The sequence below is a fragment of the Rhinatrema bivittatum genome, chromosome 6, assembly GCF_901001135.1.
Source record: "Rhinatrema bivittatum chromosome 6, aRhiBiv1.1, whole genome shotgun sequence".
Lineage (NCBI taxonomy): Eukaryota > Metazoa > Chordata > Amphibia > Gymnophiona > Rhinatrematidae > Rhinatrema > Rhinatrema bivittatum.
Genome location: NC_042620.1, coordinates 125,032,210 through 125,057,838, shown reverse-complemented (window position 1 = coordinate 125,057,838; position 25,629 = coordinate 125,032,210). Strand labels below are relative to the sequence as shown.

Here is a 25,629-nt window from a genome sequence, read left to right as displayed (position 1 = left end):
CGACCTTCATGGTTAAAATACCATATCAGGATGGTTTACATCGAACAGGGGTAAAATAACTAGATAAAGGAAAAAACAAAGATCCCATAAGAAGTCCAAGGTGACTACCACTGGTTTCTGAACCAAAGCTGACAAATATTGGCTCACCTGGGATCTAGGAATAGGCCTCTCTCCATTCACATTCAGGCCCTCCACTCCCTGTTGTTCCAGCCCTCCGCCATCTTCTTTGCTGGCTTCCAACGGGCTAAACACGGGTGAATCGCATAACGTTGGTCCCTTGACCTCCATATCCTGAAGTCTAACTTCGTGACTCAGGGCGAGGCATGGCAGTATGTTTCACCGCGTTTCAGAGGGCAGTCTTTCATCCACAGGAATCTGTGAAAACTCCTCTGAAGTTGAGGGGGGTTCTCCTCCGCCCTCCTCAAGAGCCGGAATGCCTGTCCCTCCTTGCAATGTTGCTCCGGTGCACTGGAAGATAGGGATGTGCAGAGGGATGCCATATGTTGCATTCAAGATTTGTATTCATTGGGGGGCAGATACGTTGCATTCGGCAAGGAGGCCCCCTGATACGTTCATGCGTTAATTCTTATTCATTTCCCGGCTAAAATTGAATTAACTACAACCCCCCACCCTCCTGACCCCGCCGAGACTTACCAAAACTCCCTGGTGGTCCAGCGGGGGGGTCCAGGAGTAATCTCCTGCACTCATGCCCTTGGCTGCTAGTAATCAAAATGGCGCCGATAGCCTTTGACCTTACTATGTCACAGGGGCTACTGGTGCCATTGGTCGGCCCCTGTCACATGGTAGGAGCAATGGGTGGCCGGTGGCACCGGTAGCCCCTGTGACATAGTAAGGTCAAAGGCTATCGGTGCCATTTTGAATACCGGCAGCCGAGGGCGTGAGTGCAGGAGATGGCTCCCGGATCCCCCGCTGGACCACCAAGGGAGTTTTGGTAAGTCTCGGGGGGGTCAGGATGGTAGGGGTTTGTTTAAATCTGCTCCTTTAGATGGCCGAATAATTCGGCAAAGATTTGTTATATTCATGGGGAATCGCGATACATTTTGCTTCCCCACGAATACAACGAATATGGCCCTATACGTTGCGGATTACCAATACGTAGGAAACGAATGCACACCCCTACTGGAAGATTGTTTTCTGCTCCAGGGGTGGAGTAGAGCTCGAGGGATAAACTCTTACTCTCCCCTTCCTTTTTGGAGGCGTTAGAGAATTCAAAGGTAACAAGTTTAAGAAAACTTTCCAATGAGGCGTCCAATGCTCCAGTTAAGCCGCCATCTTGGCTCCTCCCACAACTGGATGCTACTTACTACCTGCTAGGATCTTGTGTTAGCTTATTTACATGAGCAGAGCACATTACTTAGTGACGTCAAGCAAAATAGTTTCAGCACGTTAAATTAAGCATGTCTTGAGAGGGGATCAGCAACTAGAAACAGAAAACCTGAAAAATGAAGACCATGGACAAGAGATGATACTGTACAATAGTACCATAGGCCCTCTAGGATAAATACATATTACACTTTGCCCAAATAAACCAAAGCTAGCACACACTTTTTGAGGGAATTCTTACACACATACATATATTCACACCTCAAGCATGTCTGCTCAGATAAAATGTGACACATCACAGAGATTATTCAAGCTTGCTCTAGACCTCAGAAAGTACAAGGCACAGAGGTTTCATATTAGTTTGGAAATGGACAGGTTTCAAAGTATTGGTATGATTCTCATAATCATTGCTATCACTGCTGCAGTTAGTCTTGCCACTGAGCACTGTATACATTTTGAGCCTTCATTTTGAACAATAGTGTCTGTGTGGCTCCAGACTTACTCCCTGGTTTAGTCACAAAAGGGCATCCCATAGCAAGTGATTAACCAATAAGCCTCCCCAATCCTTCCCCTACCCTCTGTCTCCAGGGAGAAAATACATTTTCACAGAATGCTAGTAAGGCAGGGGAGCCATGGAGGGAGGGATATATTGATGAAGAGGTAACAGAGAAGACACACTTGAGCACTTCAACAATAAATTCACCTTTCTTTATGCAAGACAAATGTATTTCCAAGCAATAGAAAATGGTATTTGTTGTCATTGACAATGTTTCTGTCATCAAAAACCATGTTAAACATTCAGAGACTTGATCTGAAACACAAAAACATGGATATGTGATGGCACAAAGAGATCATATTGCCTATCTAGTCTGCTCATTCACCCAACTAAGAGCAATCTGAGCCTCCAAAGCTTTTTTTTTCAATTAACCAATTGTTTTGATTTGAATGCAGAGCTCATTCCTATGAGCCTTGAGGCAAGTGACAGACAGTGTGGTGCAGCCATTGTGATCCCTACATCACAGGGTGCTCTTATAAGGGGGCATGGTCAGATGCCAGTGCTCCTCTGAGACAGGGCATCTAGTTTCTTCCTTGCACAATTAAGCTCTGGAATTTGTTGCCAGAGGATGTGTTAGTGCAGTTAGTGTATCTTGGGTTCAAAAAGGTTTGGATAAGTTCTTTGAGGAGAAGTCCATTAACTGCTATTAATCAAGTTTACCTAGGGAATGGCCTCTGCTATTAATTGCATCAGCAGCATGGGATCTTCTTGGTGTTTGGGGTAATTGCCAGGTTCTTGTGGCCTGGTTTGGCCTCTGTTGGAAACAGGATGCTGGGCTTGTTGGACCCTTGGTCTGACCCAGCATGGCAATTTCTTATCTTCTTATGTTCTGGGTCCAGCCATATTTTCTCAGATCACTCTTTGACATAAGACAGATGGTTCTAAATGCCAGTCATGGTCAGTTTTCTGCTCTGTTGAAACTCTTAACTGTGAATCGGAACTGAAATCCGAACCGATTCTGGTTCCAATTCACATCTCTACTGTTTAATATGCTCAAGCTATTTAGCATACCTTTAGCAAATAGCATGCTTACTCTGTTTAGCCAATGTATTGTTGGATAACTCATAGAGGCCCGGATTTAAAAGCTCTATGCGCGTAAATCCGGAGGATTTATGCGCTCCAGGCCTATTTTAAAAAGGCCCGCCACATGCGTAAAGCCCCGGGGCCTCAAAAAAGGGGCGGTCTGGGGCGGTCCGGGGGGCGGGGGTGGGGGTCAGAGGCTCCCGGCACAGCGGCCATTTGCCGCTGTGCCGGGGGATCACGTGCTAGCAGGCTGCCGGCGCCGGCAGCCTGCGCCTGACCGGAGGCAGGCACAAAGGTAAGATAAAGGTCGGGGGGGGGGGGGGGTTTAGGATAGGGCTAGGGGGCGGGAAGGTTAGGGGACGGGTAGAAAGATTAGATTAGTGGGTTGGGAGGGAACGGGGAAGGCCACGAGCATCGGCGCACACAAGTTGCACTAATGTGCACCCCCTTGCACGCGCCGACCCCTGATTTTTTAACATGCATGCACATGTTATAAAATCAGGCGTCCATGTGTGTGCACCGGGTAGCACGCGCACATGGACGCCCACATGTACCTTTTAAAATCTACCCCAAGTGTCTTTTTAATATGTCCATTAAATATCTTTGAGTCCATTCTAAAATTGGTTTTGTGCGCATTTTATTGAATAGGCCCCTCTGTCTTTCACAATGCTGTAGAATACACATGCATATATTAGACACCTTTGTATTTACAATGATTAAAGAGGGCAAAATTTCATTCTGAAATTAATAAGAATAGGTTTCAGTTTTGGCATTCTCCATGCTCAGTGCAATCTGTCACAAGATTGGATTCATTTGCTGTTCATGTTTAACAATATTTCTTACAAGAACTATGAAATATGGTACTGTTCTTTTTTGACCTTTCTAGTGTTCTTTACTTTGATTAGCCAGCCATTTTTAGTTATTCATCATTTCAAACTGGAAATTTGTAATAAAGAGGTGGAATAAAGAGTCATACAGAGTACAAAAATACTTAAAAGATTAAAGTAGTATTGTACGTTGCTGTCTATCATAAGCTACTTTAGGTTTTATAGTTTCTATTTTGCAAAGTTCCTGTATAAAAGCCCCAATAATTTGAAATCATTCATCCTACTCATAGTTTTTCTCTTTTTTCAAAAATAAAATATTTGGGATAGTGTGAAAAATATTTGGTTTGCCGTAAGTAAATTTGCTCCTGTGAGAATATTTTTTGTGCAGTTCCTATTTTGCCATAGCAAAATCTTCATTTGTAGCATTATTATTGCCATGGCTAAAATGTTAGAATGGGTATGAAATGAATCATTGTCTGGTCAAATATAAGAATGAAAAATAATTCAACCTCAGTCTTCTGGTGTATTTGGATGTAATAAGATTGAAAAATAATAAAGTGAAACAAATCACTATAAATCTAGAAAAGGTACTAGAGCAGATTGACAAACTAAATAGTAGCAGATCACCAGAACCAGATGGCATTCACCCAGGGCTGGATTTATATTTTTGGTGCCCATAGGCAGCAGGGGGCAGGGGTCATTGAAACCAATTCCCCACTGCAGTGAAGTCATTAGACAAAAGAAGTACAGGAAATTTGAAGGAGAGAGGGCAAGGGATCCCAGATTGCCTCTATTTCTTCTCCTTTCTGATCCTCCCCCTTACCCCTGAGCTTCAGCAGTCCTCCACTCCAGTTCCAGCAGTAGCAGTAACACTTTAAAAACAGAAATGTAGCCCCAGACCCTCCAACCTCCCATCACGCTTTCAATGTCCTGTGGGACTCTGCCCCCTCCAACCCACACAGGCTTACTGTTACTCAGGAAACAGTGCAAGGGGCACTGTTTGTTTTTTTTCAGTCAGTGCACAATTAAGCTATGGAATTTGTTGCTGGAGTATATTGTCAAGGTTAATTTTATAGCTGGGTCAAAATTTGGTTTTGACAAGTTTCTGGAAGACAAGTCTATTAACAATTAGTAACAGGCAGATGGATTCTTAGTCCTAGGAATGAACAACAGAGAGAGAATCTTCTCATTAATATCTTCAGGGATCTTTCAAAATGATCTGGATTGGCACTGTCAACAAAGGAATGCTGAGCTCAGTTGACCATTGATCTAACCCAACATGGCTTTTCTTATGTCCTTATGTTTTTATGTCGATTGAGGCTGGGGTGAAGTGGAGGAGGGAGAGGGGTTCTAGAATTAGGTGAGGTGAATAGGGAGAGAGAGAGTACTTGAGATGGGGTGGGCTGGAAAGGGAGTAGTGGTGACAGGGTGGTGGGGTAAAAATGAGGGTTTGAGATAGATTGGCAGGGATAAACTAAAAGGATAAAGACTGATAGGGATGGGATAGGGCGAGAAGAGAATGTTGAGAATGGCCTGGGTGGGGGAGATGTGCAGAATTTTAATATTTTTGGCACAGAGTTTCCCCAGCAAAACTATTGCTGTTTCAAAATTACACAGGCTAAATAATTTATATCACATCTGTGAATTTTTTTGTACCATGCTCTAATCTGTACTAATTGTAAGGTGAGATTTTTTAGAGTGCCTTAAATCTGAGACAGACACAAAATTCATACAAGATACAAAGTGCTCATTATTTTGCATGGGGTGGAGGATGGGATTTGTTTTCAAATTGCTTGCCAGTCTTTTATATCCAGCCTAACTATTTCAATTATATCTAGTAAATCATAAAAGTGAGAAATGTATAAGGGTGTACATTGAAAAAAAGGTTTCACTTTTCTCCTTTTTAAAATTTTTCATTTCATGTTTCGTTTCTAACTTCACTTGTGTAAAGTCCTATTTACATGCCCGTAAATACAATTTTATGTGCATGAAATAATTTACCTGTGCACAAAAACATAACAAATGCACACCACTAGAAATTAATATGAATGAGGTAAATATAAATGAACTTTCTTTGAACTTCTTTCAGTACAAATATCAAATAACAGGAAAGCCTTTGGAAGTGATTTGCATGTTTAGGTGAATGCCAGATGGCTTTCACAGGGATTTCACAGTGTACTGTTCTTGTAACCACATTGATCCTAGACAAACTATCAGCTTTGTAGGTTGTAATACTTTTTATTGGACTGAAAAAATGATGTACAGATCCATGAGCTTTCAGGACCGCCTGGTTCCTTCTTCAGATGTGCCACCTCTGAAAAAAGATCTATATTTTTTTCAGAAGCTCATGGATCATTGTATCTTTTATGGTAATCCAATGAAAACATTCACAAAAATTCATTAAAAAATGGATTCCCCAAGTCTGCAATCACTCAAAAAGAACCCCCAATATCACAAATGGCTGTACACACAAAACAATTTATTAGAAATGTGTTCTTGTGGTGCTGTTCCGCTTCTTACACTACTTCTTCAGATCTGTTCATTAGTTGTTGCCAAGGTAGTGATCCTTAATTCTACTTCTGAGACTTGCTTTCACAGCTCTCTCACTCCAACTGTAACTGACTGCACTTCAATACAAGTAAGACTTGAAATTCAGTCTCTTGAATTGTAGTATTCTGTGCTGCAGCTGGGCCATTCGGCCAGTCTTGTGCTAGGGAATTAATTGGATGAAAAATACTAGGATGCAAGTTATATAAAGAGATTCAGGATAAAGTTAAGTACCCACTGCACTGATCCTAAAGCTAGCTTTCAGGCATATACATGCCCTATATATTACATTTTATTTATTTATTTATTTACGGGTTTTTTATATACCGAGGCACATTTGCAAAACATCACCTCGGTTCACAATGTAACATAACTGAGCAACAGCTTTACAATAATAACATTTTTTAACAGGGAGGGGGTAAACAAGGACAGGAGTAGATAATACGTGAATTATATACATATGTACATGTTAGTTTTTACAAGGGCGTTCATCAATGCAATCAGAATAATTAGCAGGGAAAGTAATAGGTATATACATAGTGTATAAGTTTTAGGCAAAATAGATATTCCTTGTTATGTTCCATTATTTTCTATTTTCTAATGAGTTTAAGGTGAATTTTAAAAAGCTGGGTACCTACCAAAATCAGGATATGTGCGTGCATGTAGCACATGTGCATGGGCACCCAATTTTATAGGCTGCCCACATGCGCACATAACTCCCAGTGCATGAATATCTTGCAACGGAGAAAAAAGGGGTTGAATGTGGGCGGGGGTGGGCATTCCTAGGTGGGGCCAAGAGATGTGTACCCAAGTACCTAATAGGAATCAAAAAATGCTTGATATCATACATTTACATAATGCTACAATACCTTGTATTTCACACCATATGCATTGCATAATCCCATACAAAAAGAGCATAATGTTCTTCAAATTTTTTATTAATTTATATTGCACTTTATCAATGTTATCCAATAAACATAAAATATACATTATAATCAGCCGAGATGAGAAACCTAATCCATCTTGTGGCTGTGGAAATGTCATATTTACATCAGATAATATCATACTATAATCTTCTACAAACATATCATATCCCTATACCTTTAATATCCCAATATCTTTAATATCCCATATCCACATTCACACTCATTCATACACATAAAATCTAAGCCCCACATAAATCCAATTAGTATTTCAGTATACATTCATTATTTAATACATTTCATATGTCCACTCTATTCCATCCCCAAGATTCCAACACTGTTAACTCGTATTTAACCTCTAATTCATAATATTCACATTACATATTTTATATTCACATTACATATTTTCATACATATATATGATAGTCCAATCCAATACTGTTACCCCCTATTCCATCGATGTTCACCCCAACAAGGTGCCTTGTTTCGCCCCACCCAGGGCTTCTTCAGGGGAAGTCTTTTAACACGATTTAATCTCCTTGGGGACAAATTCTTGTTCAAATAGAGTACTAATCTCAAATTGCGATATACATCCACAGTTCCCCATCAGATCAGTCTCTCATAATTCCACTATTCAACGCAGCTTAACCCAGGCTCATTCGGCCAATTATGCTGTCATTCTGCTGTAATGGTACCGGTAAACAGGCAAAGCTGGGACCCAGTATCGATAAATTCTCCAAAACAACCGCATGCAGCTAACTTCTCTTACGGGTAGGAAGGCTCCAGGCCGTCTCTCTTCACGATTCAACTCAGTTTTGAGATTAGTGTGTAAGCCCCCTAGGGGAAGGGAAATGCCTACAATACCTAAACTGCTTTGAAGTGCCTAAAGGTGGAATATAAATCTAACTAAATAAAATTATTTACATTCTGCTCTGTGGTGCAGTCATTTATTTATTTCCATATTTATATACCATCCTTCCAGTTCGATCAGGCAGGTCACAATATTAAAACATACATAAAATCAGCAGTACAACATTACACAAACATAATCTCAGCCTACTCCATGAATCTTAATTCCATAACGTGTCCTGAAATTTTTGCATTTTTAAACTCCTTCTTTTAAAAAGTTTTTAAATCATGGGATATGTGTAGTTCTTCCAGCACAGCATTACAAGGCCCTGGTCCTGCTACTGATATAGCCCGAACATGTACCCGTCACTTAAGTGTGCACTCTGTACTGAGGAAACGCTCAGTTACAATGACAGGTAATTTTTGCTTTTAGGATTGTGTACTGTAGGGTCCTTCCATATCACGTGGACCAGGGGGTCCACGTACAACCTCCTCCAAATCGAACAAAATTGTCCACGGATGTTCTCTAGGATTTCATACAAAACCATACTACATTTTTTCACCTGGATCTCCATTGGTTGGAGAGACAGAGGCAGTTGAATGGAGGTCACCTCTGAGTAACATGCTCCATGCAACCTAAAATGGACATTTTTGTTCAGGTACAAGCAGCCCAACAAACACCTCTCAGGGGCCTGAAATTTTGTGGATTAGTACAACCCTTGGTGGTAAGTCCCAGTGCAAAGTTTGGAACATAATTGTGAGCTTGCCTCTTTTATTAAGTGCTAGCAAAGTATGTGAAAAATTTACAAAAGAAGTATAAGGCCTACTTTGAGTCCTCTTTGCTCCTGATTTGGTCTTTGATTCAAGCCCTGACTAGATCAGTAGTCATGGCCCATAGCATGTATGTAGAAGGTTTGTGCTAAGAGGCTTTACAGGCAACTGGAAGCAAAGATATAATTACATAAAAACACGATGTCACTTTTTTATGCAAATTTTTGCCAATTTTCAGGTGCAAATATCTCTACTCTATAGTTTTTAATAGAGATGAGCTTTTTTTTTTCTGGCTCGGGTCGGGTTTCAGTCCAGACGCTTCGTGGGAAAACCCACGGGTTGTTTTTTCTGCAAAAATGAAGCCTGGAACCCGAACCCGAAACCATGAAAAATGAATTTAAAAAAAACCCTGTAGCGGAAAAAAAAAACCACCCCAACCCTTCAATTTTACTTTCTTACAATCCCCCCACCATCCCGATCCCTCCACAAGACTTACTAAAAGCCCTGGTGGTCCAGCGGGGTCCCGCGAGCGATCTCTCCCTCCGTGCTGTCGGGCCTGCTACGAATCAAAATGGTGCCGATGGCCTTTTGCCCTTACGAAGTCACAGGGGCTACCGGTGTCATTGGTCGGCCCCTGTCACATGGTAAGAGCAATGGACGGCCAGCGCCATCTTGTGCTCCTACCACATGACAGGGGCCGACCAATGGCACCGGTAGCCCCTGTGACATTGTAAGGGCAAAAAGCCATCGGCGCCATTCTGATTCATAGCAGGCCCAACAGCCCGATGGCATGGAGGGAGAGATCGCTCGCGGGACCCCGCTGGACCACCAGGACTTTAGTAAGTCTTGGGGAGGGATCAGGATGGTGGGGGGTTGTAAGAAAGTAAAATTGAAGGGTTGGGGTGGTTTGGGTTTTTTTTTTTTTTTAAATAAATGTGCCCCCTCCCCCCGCACTACGCGATAAACAATTTTCCCCGAAGCTCGGGAAAATCCGTTTCGTGGTTCAGGTCCCCCGAACCACTACGAATTAGGCAATTTCGGTGAATTTGCCTAATTCGTGATAAACGAATGCACATCTCTAGTTTTTAAAGCTTTTCTTTGCATTTGAAAGAGTATCTTTTTTTCTACAAAAGTTTCCCTGTTTCATTTTGGACCTAATCTTGCTTTGGTCAGAATTAAGGCCCCAATGATATGCATCATTTGCATGCGTGAGTGCGCTATGCTAAAAAGAGGCATCTTTGGCACCCTGCTGTGCAACATACAAATGAGCTAGAGATGTGAAATTTTACAAGACAGCAAATCTTATTGTGCTTACCATGCTTATGGCTTATGACACGTCTTGCTTCGATATACTTTTATAAATGACATTTTATGGACATTTTATAATGCTGTGTTATTTACTGCATGCAAGTCTGAACATAAAAAAGTATCACCTTCACAAGAAACTATGGTAATGTCATGTTAGCAGTGTGTTGTGGCAGAGATTTTGGGACCATGCCCTGGCCTGTGACACTGTTGTGCTCTTTTTGGCATAATGACTGCCTTGACAGACAAGTCCTTGCCCATCCTGATGGTTTATGTTTCTTGATAAAACTATTTCAAATTATTCCTTTATTGTTTAGGATGCAGTGCAAGGATTTCATTGGGAAAATAGGCAACACTTCACCCTTTTATTGTTTCTATCGCAATCCTGATGTCCAATGTGTCTGTATATGCATGATCAGTGACTGCTTACATCATGACAGAAGAATAGCTGTGCACAAGTTTTTGAGAACACTCATTGAGCATTTGAAGGGTGTTTTAACCTGTTTTGGAGCATATTCACTACTTCAGCAATGGCTCTGCTGCTCAATACAAAACTTTAAATTTTCATTAGTCTTTGCAATCATAGTAATGACTTTCATGTTATAGCTGAATGGAACTTATTTGGCACCAGCCATGAAAATAAACCCTGTGAGGGGATTGGGAGGAACCACAAAATGTTTAGCTGCTCATGCTAGTCTATAACATCCCTCAATAACCCAATTTTGACATGAAAGGATCTATTTGACTTTTAAGTGTCCCTGGTATCAAATTTTCCTTTGTGCAAAGGAGGATATTGAAGCAATCAAACCTGTTCAGGATGAGAGGTTTAGCAAAGGTCATGCAGTTGCTGGCCCAAGGGAAAATCATCAATTGAAGCCCATTAATGCAACTAAAATTTGCACTAGCAAAATTTTGAATGACATCATCTCATTCATTGCAAGTGTTCTAGAACATGACTATGAATATTTTCCTGCCTTTCAATTATCCAGCTTCTAACCTGGTCAGTATTTAGCTTGCATCTATGATAATTCCTGCTGGATTGGCCATATATGCAAAATCTCAATTGAGGGTCATGATGTCTTGGTCAATTTCTTGTACCCACAAGGTCCTGCCAAGCCATTTTATTGGCTGCCCCGTAGAGAAACCTGTTGGGTTCCAGAAGAGCACATTATTCCTACCCTTGATGCACCCATAACGACTTCACAAGCCACTTTGTCATGCATTGATGAGACATTCAAAAGCATGTGCAAAGCAGGAAAAAAGACAAAGAGAATTTTGTGAAATCTGCAGTTTAAGCAATTCTCGTATGTAGTGTATTGCATTTTTTTGTTTTGTGCTTAAATAAAAGCTTGGAAACTTGTGACTGGTACTTTGTCTGGCTGTCGGGAGTGGTCCCTAGGTGATAGGGTTGTCAATTTTGCTGACATGGCAGTGGCTCACCCACCTCTGACCAATGCACGGTAACTAATCAGCATACAAATTTATGAAAATATGTCTAAAATAATACATGTCAAAAGCTAAAAGTGTGGTAAGCATAGTAAACTGAGCTACACTGTAAACTTTCACATCTGTAGTTCATTTGCATGTTTCACAGTTGGGTGCCAAAGATGGTTCTTTTTAACATAGTGCATTCACACATGCAAATGATGCTTGTCTCTGGGACTATAATTCTGACCAAAGCAAGGCTGGGTCCAAGACGAAACAGGGTGACTTTTGTAGCATAAATGGTGTTCTTTCAAATGCAATTAGAAAGAAAAAAATTAAAAACTACACAGTAGAGATATTTGCACCCAAAAAATGGTGAAAATTTGCATAAAAAGGTAACATCATGTCTTTAAGTAACTACATCTTTCCTTCCAGTTGGCTGCAAAGCCTCCTAGTGAAAATCCTAGATGTACATCATGAGCCAGTTATGGCCTGAATCAAAGTATATGTCAGGAGTAGGCCTTAAATTTCTTTTGTAAAATTTTTCATATACTTTGCTGGCCCATAAAAAGGGTGCCAAACACATGTTAAATTCTAAACTTTTCACAGGAATTTAGCACCAGAAATTGTAATAATTCACAAAATTTCAGGCCCCTAACAGGGGTTGTTTGGCTGCAGTGCCCGGACAAAATGGCCATTTTGTGTTCCATGGAGTATAGTATTCTGAGAATGACCTTCATTCAGCTGCCTCAGGCTCTTGAATCAATAGACATCCGGCTGAAAAATATTGCATAGTTTTGTTTGACGCCCTAGCAAACATCCATATAAAATTGTATTCATTTTGAAGGAGGTCGAGCATGGATGATTTTCTAAATTGGTCCAATTGACATGGAATGTCCCTGTAGTTTAGGAAACTTCTAAGGTTCATTGTTCCCCTAGGTTTTTGAGGAATTACAGTGATAGACAATTTTTGCTTACAGGTGTATGATTATGTATGGCTTCTGTGTCACATGAGCAGTGATAGAATGGATTCTATTCATACCGGGGCTATTACCACATTAAGAACATAAGAACATAAGAAATTGCCATGCTGGGTCAGACCAAGGGTCCATCAAGCCCAGCATCCTGTTTCCAACAGAGGCCAAACCAGACCACAAGAACCTGGCAATTACCCAAACACTAAGAAGATCCCATGCTTCTGATGCAATTAATAGCAGTTGCTATTCCCTAAGTAAACTTGATTAATAGCTGTTAATGGACTTCTCCTCCAAGAACTTATCCAAACCTTTTTTGAACCCAGATACACTAACTGCACTAACCACATCCTCTGGCAACAAATTCCAGAGCTTTATTGTGCGTTGAGTGAAAAAGAATTTTCTCCGATTAGTCTTAAATGTGCTACTTGCTAACTTCATGGAATGCCCCCTAATCCTTCTGTTATTCGAAATTGTAAATAACTGAGTCACATCTACCCGTTCTAGACCTCTCATAATCTTAACGACCTCTATCATATCCCCCCTCAGCCGTCTCTTCTCCAAGCTGAACAGCCCTAACCTCTTCAGCCTTTCCTCATAGGGGAACTGTTCCATCCCCTTTATCATTTTTGTTGCCCTTCTCTGTACCTTCTTCATCGCAACTATATCTTTTTTGAGATGCGGCGACCAGAATTGTACACAGTATTCAAGGTGCGGTCTCACCATGGAGCGATATAGAGGCATTATGACATTTTCCGTTTTATTAACCATTCCCTTCCTAATAATTCCTAACATTCTGTTTGATTTTTTGACTGCTGCAGCACACTGAGCCGACGAGTTTAAACTATTATGCACTATGATGCCTAGATCTTTTTCCTGACTGTAGGATTATTTATTTTATTTTATTTATTTTTATTTTGGATTAAATTGATTGAATATTGTTTTAGCTCATTTATGTACTGATATTTATTAGTTTTGCTGTTATTAATTGATTACTGTTAGTCTCTAAAACAAAATATAATAATAAACAATCTGGGAGATGCATCAAGCCATGGTAGGGCTCTAATGTACATTAAACAGCATATATCGCATGATAAAGCCCTATCGTTGCAAAATTACATGATATTTTTCCAAGCTCTGCCCAGATTCCCTCCCTTATTACAATGAACTGCTTTGCATTCATGAATTTTGCAAATTGCATACAAAGCCACTCATTAATAGGCAATTAATGTTAATAATTTAGTGTGGCCCACTTAGAAAGTTGTCAGCCATGAAAAGTTAATATCTCTGGAAAAATCAGTAATCTAATGCGAGAGCCTCAGGACCCTAACATGTGTCCCAAGGCACTATCATTAGATATAAAGGGCCATGCAAAATGGAAAAAAAAAGCAGCTCAAAAAGAAAAAAGGTATGGGGGGGAGGGGATTTAAACTGACCCCCTGCTCATCCCAGGGCCACCATTCGACTGGGGCAAGATCAAGTTGGTGTTATTTTGAAAAATGGTGCTGACTGTGCCCAAGAGCTAGATGTGCCCCAGGTTCCCAACACCAGAGTGATGTTTGAAAATTTGAGGGTAAGGAGTCTGAGGTGATTTTCACTAAACCAAACAAGGTTTGTAAGACTTGGATAACGGGTGGAAGGGGAGGGTGGGAACCCTACTCTCCAATGATTTTTTCATTACCTTGGTGGTGGAGTGGAGTGGGCAGAGTGGGGAACCTTGTAGGCATATGTATTGAAAGAAGGGGGTTAGGGGAAGGAAACAAAACAATGGGTAGATTTTAAAAATGAGCGCCGATCGTGTACTTTGTTCGCCGGCAGCAGGTGCAAACACCAAAGTATGCTGGATTTTATAAGATACGCACATAGCCGCGGCGTTATCTATAAAATCCTGGATTCAGCGCGCGCAAGGCTGCCAATTTTGGGCAGCCTGCGCGTTGCCGAGCGGCGCAGCCTGCCTCCGTTCCCTCCGAGGCCGCTCCGAAAAGCGGAGCGGCCTCAGAGGGAACTTTCTTCGCCCCTCCCTCACCTTCCCCCTCCCTTCCCCTACCTAACCCACCCCCCCGGCCCTATCTAAAACCCCCCCCTTACCTTTGTCCCTCGATTTACGCCTGCTAGAAGCAACCCCCGGACCAGCTGGCGCGCCGTCATCTGACCCGGGGGCTGGTCCAGAGGCCTTGACCACGCCCCCGGGCTGGCACCACGCCTCCGGTCCCGCCCCGAAATGCCGTGTCCTGCCCCCAAAACGCCGCGTCATTCGGCCCCGCCCACGACACGCCCCCTTAAAAAAACCCTGGGACTTACGCGCGTCCCGGGGCTCTGCGCGCGCCGGCGGCCTATGCAAATAGGCGCGCCGGTGCACGAGAGCCCTGCTCGCGTAAATCCGCCCGCATTTAAAATCCGCCCGTATGGATTTGTGACTGGGTTGGGGATTTGGGTGGCTGTCATCGCATGAGCAATGTGTTTCTATTTTCTGACAGTTGGCATGTAAGGATTGCCTCACGTGGCGGCTCTAGGGTGAGCAAGGGTTCAGCTTTGAGCCCCTCCCCCCCCCCGCACACACACACATGCACCCCCTTTATTCTTTTTTGATCAGAAATATGTTTTGGAATGCCCTTTAAAGAGATGGCCGTCATCACGTCTAAAGAGCCAATGCAGTGTTATTTGCCCTGCGGTTGTTTTGCCGTGAGACAAAATAATGCAGTGATACAGCCGTGATGTTTTTTTCAGGGGATGGGCCATTATTGTGGCAACACCTCCCGCGATAATGGGACCCCTCCTGCGGAAAAAACATCATGGCTTAGTGCATCTAGGTTGTTTATTGTAATTTTCCTATTTATGATTGGTTTTATGCAATCTTCTAGAACTGGTGATAGAGCGGGCTAGAAATGTTTTAAATAAATAAATAAGGCTTAGTTGAGAACTATGGAGTAATTTTGTAACAGCCCGCATACAATTAAAGGCAGTCATCTGAGGACTTTACACCAGTTTTCAAAGGGAAATATGCGCATAATTTCCCATTGAACATTATCCCATCCAAACTGCCCACACACATTTATACCTGCTAATTTGAATGCGTAGTTTCCCTTAAAATGTATGGGTAATTTTGAAAAGGATTTATATGTATAAATGTAATTACTAGGGTAGCAATTTTCAAAGGCCATTTATCCGTATAAAGTGCATTTATGCGGGTAAATACTATGGACAATTCAATGGCATATATTATAGCAATTTTCAAAAGCCCACTTACTCAGGTAAAGTGCATTTTCATGTGTAAAACCCAATTTTTAAGTGTGTAAATGTTTTTGAAAATCAGGCCCTATGTGCATACTTTTGAAATGCAAACGTTCACATATAAGTGCAAATCTTCCCCAGACCTGCTCTGGGAGCATGCGCTGTCACTGTTTGAAAAAGTACATATATAGAGATCTTACACATGGACGTTTAGCCACACATAGGATGTGCAGTTTTTTTAAAGGGCCATTTACTTTATTAAAGGCACTATTTAACTGTGGAAATTGCTTTGAAAATTACCCTCTGTATGGGGTAAAAAAGAGTTTTAAGCAGGTAGAATGGCGAATCCACATAAGCAGATGTTCAGTCAGCTAGAAGTATGCCTATAATTTCACACTGCATGTAGTTTTAGCCAAAGTAAAAACAGCCGATCCAGTGTATAAGTTAGTTGGAGGAGGAGAAGAAGATGCACATCTATTAAAGTTTCTAAACTATAAATGTGCACCGAACACCATCATTTTAGATAGTGTCTGCTCTCATAATTGTAAAGTCTATGGATATTTTTATCCACAAACTTTCAGCTTCCAGACAGAAAAGTGTGAGCATACTTTCCCTTTCAAAATTATCCTGGGAAAAGTACCTACACAAATGTACACGGGCTTCCTCTACAAGTAAGCTTTTCCAGGGACAATAAAGTGCATAGTTTTCAAAATGCAAAACTACACACATTGTTGCCTAACCCTGCCTTGTGAATGCCTCCGTACAATGTGGGTAATAGTATGTGCCTTGTAGGGTGGGTGGGGCCCTGAGGACCAGATTGAGCACCACTCTTTTAGATAATAGGTTGATCTTGGACAGGTATCTCACATGTACAACTCTGTGATCTCTTTATCCATTTGCACCATTGGTAAAAATTCAACTTGATACAATGTAATGAGACATACAACTTTCAATGCAACAACCATGATTACTCTTAAGAAATCGTGTTTTTCAAATATGTATGTGGCCCCCTCCTTTGCCCGGACTATGAATTACCCCTATGCTTGGGGTAAGGAATACCACATGAGAAATTATATTTACTAATATGATTTATCTTTAGGTTCATAGCCTGAGTGGAGGATGAGACAGGGTCCTAGTCACCCCAATGCCACAATTAAGTGCCCTTTCCAAACAACCTCTCACTTGTGGCTCCACAGACCAGATGAAATCATCACACCAGAATGAAACAGTAATTAACCGTTTTACTAGTATTATGTAAGTAGACAGTAAATCCAACCAGAACATTAAATGGGAAAAGTACAGTGATGAAGTATAAAATAAACTTGCAGTTTTCTTATTTTAAATCAAGCAATGCAAAAATAACACTGGGTATGGCTTGATAGCCAGGGCAACCAACATAATCATATGGATAGTAAAGAATAAGGAATGCTAATAGAGAAAGGTTGGAGAAAAACAGTGACATACACAGCTTTCAGAAATTGTCTTTTACCCCTAAATACTCAACCACCCCAATGTCACTAGTTTGAAGTCCCTCTTGATGGTGGAGCAGGCTGGATGACAAACCAAATAGATGCTTCCAAACTAAATCCACACACAGATGAAATACCATAAACTGATGGACTATCAGATAATAATCTGGTATTTAAACCAAACAAGCCAAAATAAAAATAAAAAGCATGTGAGAGGAAATGCTCATATCTTTACGCTTCCATTTACATATTACTCCCCCTCCATTCATGCTCAAAGGAAATTTTTTTGAAAGAAAATTGTAAATGCTGACTGTAATAGCTATAATAGGATGAAACTGTTATGGTTATTGGTGTTTGGATGGATCCTTGGACACTGTGGCAGCTGACCACGCCCATGGGGGGCAGTCCCGTGAGGGACCACAGTGTCAGGCTAAACTCCAGACAGACAAACAGAGATTGAATATTTTATTAAACAATATATGGAATCACCAGAGGTGGCAGTAGTGAGTAGTGGTTGTAGAGCCCTGCTGGGCATGTCTCTCACAGGACGCTGGAACAGCGGATCCTCTGTAGGCAGTGCTGTAGTGGAAAAGAGACTGAGAGTTATGAGCACACAATAGAATTAGCATTCAGAGTCCCAAGTAGAATGGGAGAGCAGGCCCTCGAGTTGTGAATACCTGATCCCTTAGAGCAGAGAGACTCAGTAGCGTTGTACTCACTAACAGTAGCAGAGGTTCCACTAGACGAGAGGTCTGGCACCGGAGCAGAGGACAGGCCCTCGAGGAGCGAGTACCTGATTCCGGCGAAGCAGTACTGAAGAGAGAGATGTTTTCTATACTCACTGATGGTGACTGTAGTTAGTTCTTCCAAGTAGAAGGTAGAGGTTGCAGGCAGCGACACAGGGAACATGGGCCTTCGAGGAGCGAGTACCAGTTTCCTGATAGCACCTGAAAGAAGCAGAGCGGCCCCCGAGGAGCGGGTACCCCGTTAGTGACCCCGAAGGGTAGTAAGAGTTCCAGTTAGAGCTGAGTGGCAGAGGAACGGAGAGCGAATCCCATCCATACGAATTCCGTTGCTAACTCAACGAGCTAGCAAATGTTGTAGGCAGATATACCCTGGAGTCATGACGTCAGAACAGGGGTCGCCCCTGAGGTTCGCGCCAACATGGAAATAAAGATGAGGGCAGCGTGCACGCGCTTTAGAGGTACCTTGAAGGAGAATGGTGGGAGACAGCACCATAGCTGGTCCGGGGACACCAGAGAGGTCAGCAAGCAGAACCCGTGGCAGCCATCAGTCCAAGATGAACGGGAGGAGCCACAAGTAGAGAGAGGTAGGCGGGGCGAAGATGTCGAAGACCGACGGACGCAACAGAAACACAATCCTTCCTGAGCAAATCCTGCTTTAATTACTTAAAATGTTCAACTTAAAAGTGTTCAAAAAGGCTTATATGAATCTGCAAAGACTGCTGATACCCCTCAGGAAACCTGACATGGGCCGCGTTTTGAAAATGATGTTTTCTTCTTCGGGGGAAATGCTGTTATTAACTCCAACTGCATCACTGCTAGAAAATAGCTACAAACAAAATGTGCCATGCTTGTCTCAGTTTCAACAAAAGTTCACTTGTGGGATCAACAATAAACATAGTAGCATAGTAATGACAGCAGAAAAGGACCAAATGGTCCTTCCAGTCTGCCCAGCAAGCTTCCGATGGTAGTAACTGCCGCGCTATGCAGGATACCCCCAGGTTTCTCTTTTACTGGGTGAGGAGCCTTCTTGAAAATTCAGAATGCTGCTTCCTGTCCTTTTCTTTTGGACTTGGCCGTAGAAGCAGTCCTGTGCTTCTCACTTATGTCTGCTTAGCAGTACTCCAAGCCGTAAAATCAGGGCCTATGTTGGTTATTATCTGAATCCAAAACCTCTCCCCCCCCCCCCCCCCATGAAAATGGAAAGTGATGTTGCAGTTGTGTCAAAAGAATCAAGGCTTATTGGTAAAATATGAGTGCTTTTACTCAGGCAGGAAAAGGAGGCAGAGTATGGGGTGTGGTCAGGCTGGGAGAAGGAAACCTTGTTGTAGATTACATTGTAGTGTAGTTTTGAAGAGAACAAAGATCCAACAAAATAAGCAGATGTAAAATCTCTGCAGTCTCTCTCGCCACCCCCCAGAATAATCTTCAAAGGGAAAGTAAGCTTCTGCTTTTCCTTTTGAGAACTGATGCAAAATCTACAGGTAAAAAGTACCTGCAGAATTGACAGCTATGAAAACTGTCCCCAAAACACACTGAGGTACATGTTGAGTGAGTCAGTCAGCGGGAAAGTTATCTGAGGAAAGTTACCTGGATAACGTTAGCCAGACATTCAGCAGTACTTACCCGAATATGTATTCCAGGGAACATACCCAGGCAAAGTTAGCCAGATAAAGATGTCTGTTTGCAGTAAAAGGTGTCATCTATCTACCAGATTTGATTCCAGTGAAATAGCATTTAATCAAGTCAATGAAAGAAAACTGTTTAGCTTTTATTCAATCATTTGATTCAAATGTAGCTGTAAAAATGAAATAGGAAGAGATGCTTGGAGAGCAGTAATAGGGATGCTTAGCATAATGGTTCATTTTGCTTCTGTTTTCACATGGTTTTGCCAAGTTGACCATTTTTTTATCCAGCTTCTCTTTCAGCTGTCACTACTTGATACCTTTATAACCAATCATCATTAAGCGGGTGATGTGGCCTTCCCAGAAGATGAGGGGGCTCATTTAAAAATACCAACACTAGCCGTTCTGGGGGCAGTGCTGAATGGCACAGCTATATGCCTAGGAGCTAAATTTAGTGCTCAGCCTATTTAGAAGGCAGCTGCAAATTAATCATATGCAGCGCAATTCAGGCTGGATTTAAATAGAGCTAGGTCTGATGATGCCCACACTATAGACTGTGCCAGCATCAGTCTCAATCCTGCAAGACAGAGATCTTTAACCATATAGAAAGCTTACAAAACTCTCCCAATGTGGACAGTTTTGTATGGCAGACCCTAATTTGTCAGCAATATTTGATCTGGAGAGCAAAACAACTTATGCAGGGTGCTTTTTCATTTGTGGGGTGGGGGGAGGCCATAATACCATTGAATCACATTGGAAAATCTGTTTGCCCCTTGCAATTAATTTTGATAGCATTGGGAATATTATTGACCTTCAGTTCCATATGGAAAGGAAGGCACATAGCATCCAGTAAGGAAGTGCATTTCTTGGAAACAAAATGGGAAACTTTAACACAATTTCCTGTTTCATTTCATTTTGTTTTCAAAAGGAAAATAAACAAAATGTCATTAATTTTTGTTTTAAAACAATAAGACTGCCAACACCAGAAGGGTCCACACTGGCGGGCGGGAATGGGGTATGGGTTTACGGAATGGGGGAGGGTGGAGGGGGGGGGTGTAGGACCATGTAACAGACAAATTAGGATGACTAGTTCCCGCAGTCAGTAATTCATTAGTAGCTCATATTATCAAACTGTTTCCTGAAATTTGTCATTATGTATGTGATAGTAGTACTATTCGTTGACAATGTATTGTTAATGTGGTTTTATAGTAATAAAAATTGTCAATTATAAAAAAAAAAAAAGAAAGAAATGACTCCCGATCCTTCCCCAGTTCCCCTTGATACCCTGCTGGACCCTCTTATTCTCGTCATTGCTTTGAATTTTCTTCATGGGGCAGTCTCTCCTGCCTTGACATTGGGTGACTTGCTCATGGTTCCAGAAGACTGATGCTGGTGAATTGTTCATTTCTTCAGTACAAGAAAATGGTGCCCAGGTTGGTGCCATATCGCATGGCAGAAATTAAGAATAGCACAGGCCTTGGCCTTTCGACACCATTTGCAATTCACTCACTGGCAGGACAGGAGCAACCGGGGAATTGCCTCTGCTCAGTGAAGAAAATCTTAAGCAACTAAGAGGTTAAGAAGGATTGGAACAGGTTGGAGAAGGGCCATAAGTAATTTTTTTTTTTTTTTTTAAATCTTTGGTGATGGCAGGGACTCAACATGCGTCCCGGGGCTTTATGCGCGTCGCCGGGCCTTTTTAAAATCCGGCCCAAATGGTTTTGTAAATTACTTCCGTATGATGGATGTTTTAGTCCTCTAGTACTCATCCTGAAAGTAGACTCAGAAGTGAATACTGGGAAACTTGCAAGCGAATCACAAAATCCATTAAGAAATCCAAGAGTAAAACAGAGAACAATCTAGCCTGCTGATATTTTGGAAGCTAAAGAAAATATGTATTGTACAGCCAGGTGAAAGGTTATTATTCTGTGATATTCACAGCTGCGCAACAAGTTATGCACAGTGGTAAGGGGACAGAGCCGAATATTGCCTGAGCTGGCCTGCTTATCTTTTTTGCAGCACAAAAACAAATACTTGTGCTATCTCCACATATACAGGCATTTGAGGACTCGGGAACTTTGCATAATTTTCCTGCCCGCCTTGGCAAAACAATAAGTTTTGGACTCAGGAGGTGAGGCTTACATTGCATTACACTGAGGTCCCTGCTGCTATTTGGAGCATCTGTTTTGCACTGCATCACTAAAGCAGTGACATCTGCTTTTTTGCATACTATTGTGGAATCTAAGGGACATGTTGACACGACTGACTGCTTTGGTCCTGCTGACATAGCAAAGAACACAAAAGGGGATCAATCCTATTCCCTGGATCAGGAAGAAATGTTAGTGAAGAGAGCGATCAAGGGAAGCATATATGATTTTTAATACATAATCAATTAGAGTACTGAGCAATACAAAAAATGCATTCAAAGATAATACTAAATACATAAATTGCATATCATAACATTATACTTATTGATTCAGAATGTGCAGCTCAAGCATAAATATAATAGAATTAATTGGTAATGAGAAAAAGTCAATCATCAAACATTTCATGGTAAGAAAAACGCATATAAAAAAAGTCATAGAGGTCAGTATTCAAAGGCATTTAGATAGATAATTCACTAAGAGGCAGATTTTCAAAGACCTACATGCGCTGGGCCTATTTTCAAAAGGCCTGGCAGCACGTGTAAAGCCTGGGGATGCGTGTCCCGGGGCTTGAAAAAAGGGGCGGGGCAGGGTCAGTGGCTCCTGGCACAGCAGCCATTTGCCACTGTGTCAGAGACTGTGTGCCGGCAATCAGCCAATGCGCGCAACTTGCGCCTGCCTGGAGGCAGGCGCTAAAGGTAAAATAAAGATCCAGGGGGGTTAGAGTAGGGCTGGGGGGGGGGGGGGGGAGGGGGGGGGAAGGTCAAGCTAGGGGGAAGGGAACGGAGGAAGCCAGCGCGGCTCGGCATACACAAGGTGCACAATTGTGCACCCCCTTGCGCACCAACCCCGGATTTTATAACATGCGCGTGCATGTTATAAAATCGGGCGTATATGTGCGCACGCGCTTCTTTTAAAATCTACCCCTATGTTTTGAATATTATCTGACTTAACCAGCTAAGTGCCATTTGAATATCTGCCTCATTATATTTATATGCAATGTTGTGGTGCCAACAAGAAAACACTGCAAAACAATTGACTCTTGGAACCCGTATGGCATTTAAGCCTATTATATCATGCTTTGGGTGTGAGCTTAGTTTTCAAATAGTCGTGAGTAAACTGAATTACAATTACAATATGGTAGACCTCTCATACCAAAATAGCACTAACTGCCAGCACTAAAGCAACAACCCTATCTATGAAAAGGCAACATCACAAATATTACACCAGGCCCTAAAACAATTTCCTCTCCACGAAAAAAGTTCAGTAGAACTAGAGGTAATGAAATAAAACCGCAAGGGGGATGACTCAGAACCAACATTAGGGGACAAACTCAGAGGATCCCTGCTGGAAATGAACAAATGGGATAACTTTACTATTACACCTAAAATTCACATTTCTGCTTGGTGGTAGCCTGCATGGAGCGATAGTTGCTACCACCCTTAACCGAAGGCTTGGGAGTAGTCTACATGGTGCGGCATTTGCTACTACCTTTAAAATAATAATTTAAAAATAAAAATTGTTAAAATAAATTTGCTGGGCAGACTAGATGGACCATTTTGGTCTTTATCTGTTATTATTCACTATATTACTTTGCTACTATGTAACAAACTGTAGCAATCCTAATACCCAGATTGGTTTTCTTATTAATTCTGCAGCCCCTATTTGAGATGTGATCTTGACCAACCAATTATCCAGATAGAGAAAACATGCACCTCCAACTTGTGTAGGCGTACAGGCACCACCCCAAGGCATTTTGTAAATACTTGGAGTGCTGATACAAGGCCAAAAGGCAGCATGTGATGTTGGAGTTGGCGTTTCTCTACCTTGAATCTGAGATAGACATCTTTTCTGCTTTCAGAAACTATATATGTGTAAGCAAGCATTCCTTAGGTCTAGGAAGCACTTATGGCCCATTTTTCCTAGAACCAGGAGCAACTCCATGGGCCTCTAAATGAGAATAAAACTCTTCTTGTGGATGTACCTAATACAGATAGGCTGCCCAAGCGTTACTTTTTTGTGGGAAGTTTGGAGGAGTATCTAATAGGCCTACTATCTTGATTATGCTGATAATCCAAATGCCTGAAGATACTCTGGGCCACTGGCTTACTTAAAATCTCAGCTTCCTCTCAACTGTAAGGTTCTCCTTCACTGACACTAAATTTTAGGCTATAATCTCCCTGATCCAGTCAAAGCCCCATTCCAGGAAGGTCTTAGCTCAGCTGTGGCCTGTGGCTTTCTTTGACTCTATTACCCAGAATACTAGTGCGGTCCCCGCTGCCAATGGATGCAAAGGGGTGGTGGGATTCATTTCATTCTTTAATTCTGCACTTACCAGCCCCTTGACTGTGGATGATGGATTTGAAGCGTGAGTTGAGAAAGGTGCACAGTGGCCTTAACACTGAAAAACTGCTTCCTTGACCCTATTGACCAAGAGATTCTATCCTTTATGAGCTATTCAAACTGTCAGACTATGAGCTTTCTGCATTCCAGCACCTCATCTACTGGTGAAAGCCATAGTGTTTTGAAGTAGCTGGTCTGATAACTGTGTAGTCTTCATCAGATTCTGTATGTAGTGGCCCTGAAGGGCTGATAGAAGGTTATGCAAACATGGAGCACAACCCTTGATACACCTTCATTTCCAGAGTACCAAGGGTACTAAAATGGGTCTTAAACCTCTTGGCTTTCTTGAGGGCAGCTTCAGCCATCCCAGACTAGCAGCTGTCTTCAGATCTTAGCGCTTGGACATGATAATCACATCCTCCTCCTTATTAACAGGAGTCTCAGAAAGCAGAAATCCCCACATCCTTAACTGGGTCTCCTGGACAATCTCATGGACAAGCACTACCACAACTCTGATGGAATGGCACCTATCATTCTCTTCACAAAGTCCTGAGGAGCAGATGGGTCAGAGGATCATTGACCCCCTACTGATCAATCCCTCGAGGATTACCTCTTTAAGTGTAGATTAGCAATGCCCCATAGAAGATATCAATGGCTTATGGGGCCCAGCTCAAACATCTGCTGGAAAAATGCATCGGTGCACCAACACCTGTGGTCCATTCCCATCAGTGCTCGATGTCCATTCCCATTCTTGGTATTTAAAAGTGACCTGCACTGGCCATCATCAGAGATACAGTGCTGGCCTCAATGGATCATTGGTCTGGCACTACATGGTAATACTTCTTTCTTTCTTTCTTTGGGTTTGATTTATTGCCAACCCATAGCTCAAAGTGATATACAACTAAAACACTCAAACAAATCAGAACATTAAAGCATAATTAATTTTGTATATGCTACTGTAGTTTTAAATAATTTAAATAATTATTCAGACTAGCAGAATAAGTACTTTGAAGGAGGTGTGGCCTAGCAGTTAAAGCAATGGGGTATGAACCAAGGAAACCAGGTTTCAAGACTCACTTCTCCCAGTGTTATTTCTTGTGATCTTAGACAAATTACTTTATCCCTCATTGCCTCTTAGTATAAATCCCTTCTCGAAAGAGCTTACAATCTATCTGGAAAAATTCTATAAATCACCTTGAACTAAAATTGGAAAGGTAGATTAGAAATATAAATTAATGCAAGGCGCCAGGCCGGTGCGGGGATGCCGCCAATAACCTGGCGCCGTGTCTAGAGTAGAGGTAGGGGGTGGGTGGTGTCAGGGAGCTGCTCACCTTGCGTCAAGGTCCAAGCTCAGTCTTGCATTGGCAGCAGGGCAGTGTTGCACCACTGCTGTGTATTGGTGATGGCGGCACTGTTGCCTTGATATATCACCATGGCGACAACCCCAGGCATTTGCCAAGGCCGAATCAGGCCAGAGAGGGGCTGTGGTGCTCAGTGGGGCTTGCGGGTGAGGCAAACCAGGGAACTGGA

The 25,629-nt window shown here is 42.1% G+C and overlaps 1 protein-coding gene and 1 long non-coding RNA gene across 3 annotated transcripts in view; one reads left to right on the top strand and one right to left on the bottom strand.

Moving 5' to 3' along the window:
* ZNF385B (zinc finger protein 385B) overlaps nt 1-25,629 on the top strand; it is a 690,453-nt gene that overhangs the window by 258,760 nt on the left and 406,064 nt on the right. The gene's annotated exons all lie outside the window — the stretch shown is intronic.
* LOC115093731 lies at nt 6,213-24,151 on the bottom strand. Its single transcript, XR_003857396.1, has 2 exons — nt 24,092-24,151; nt 6,213-6,460 (listed from the first exon to the last, which is right to left on the bottom strand). It is a non-coding gene; the product is annotated as an uncharacterized LOC115093731 (long non-coding RNA).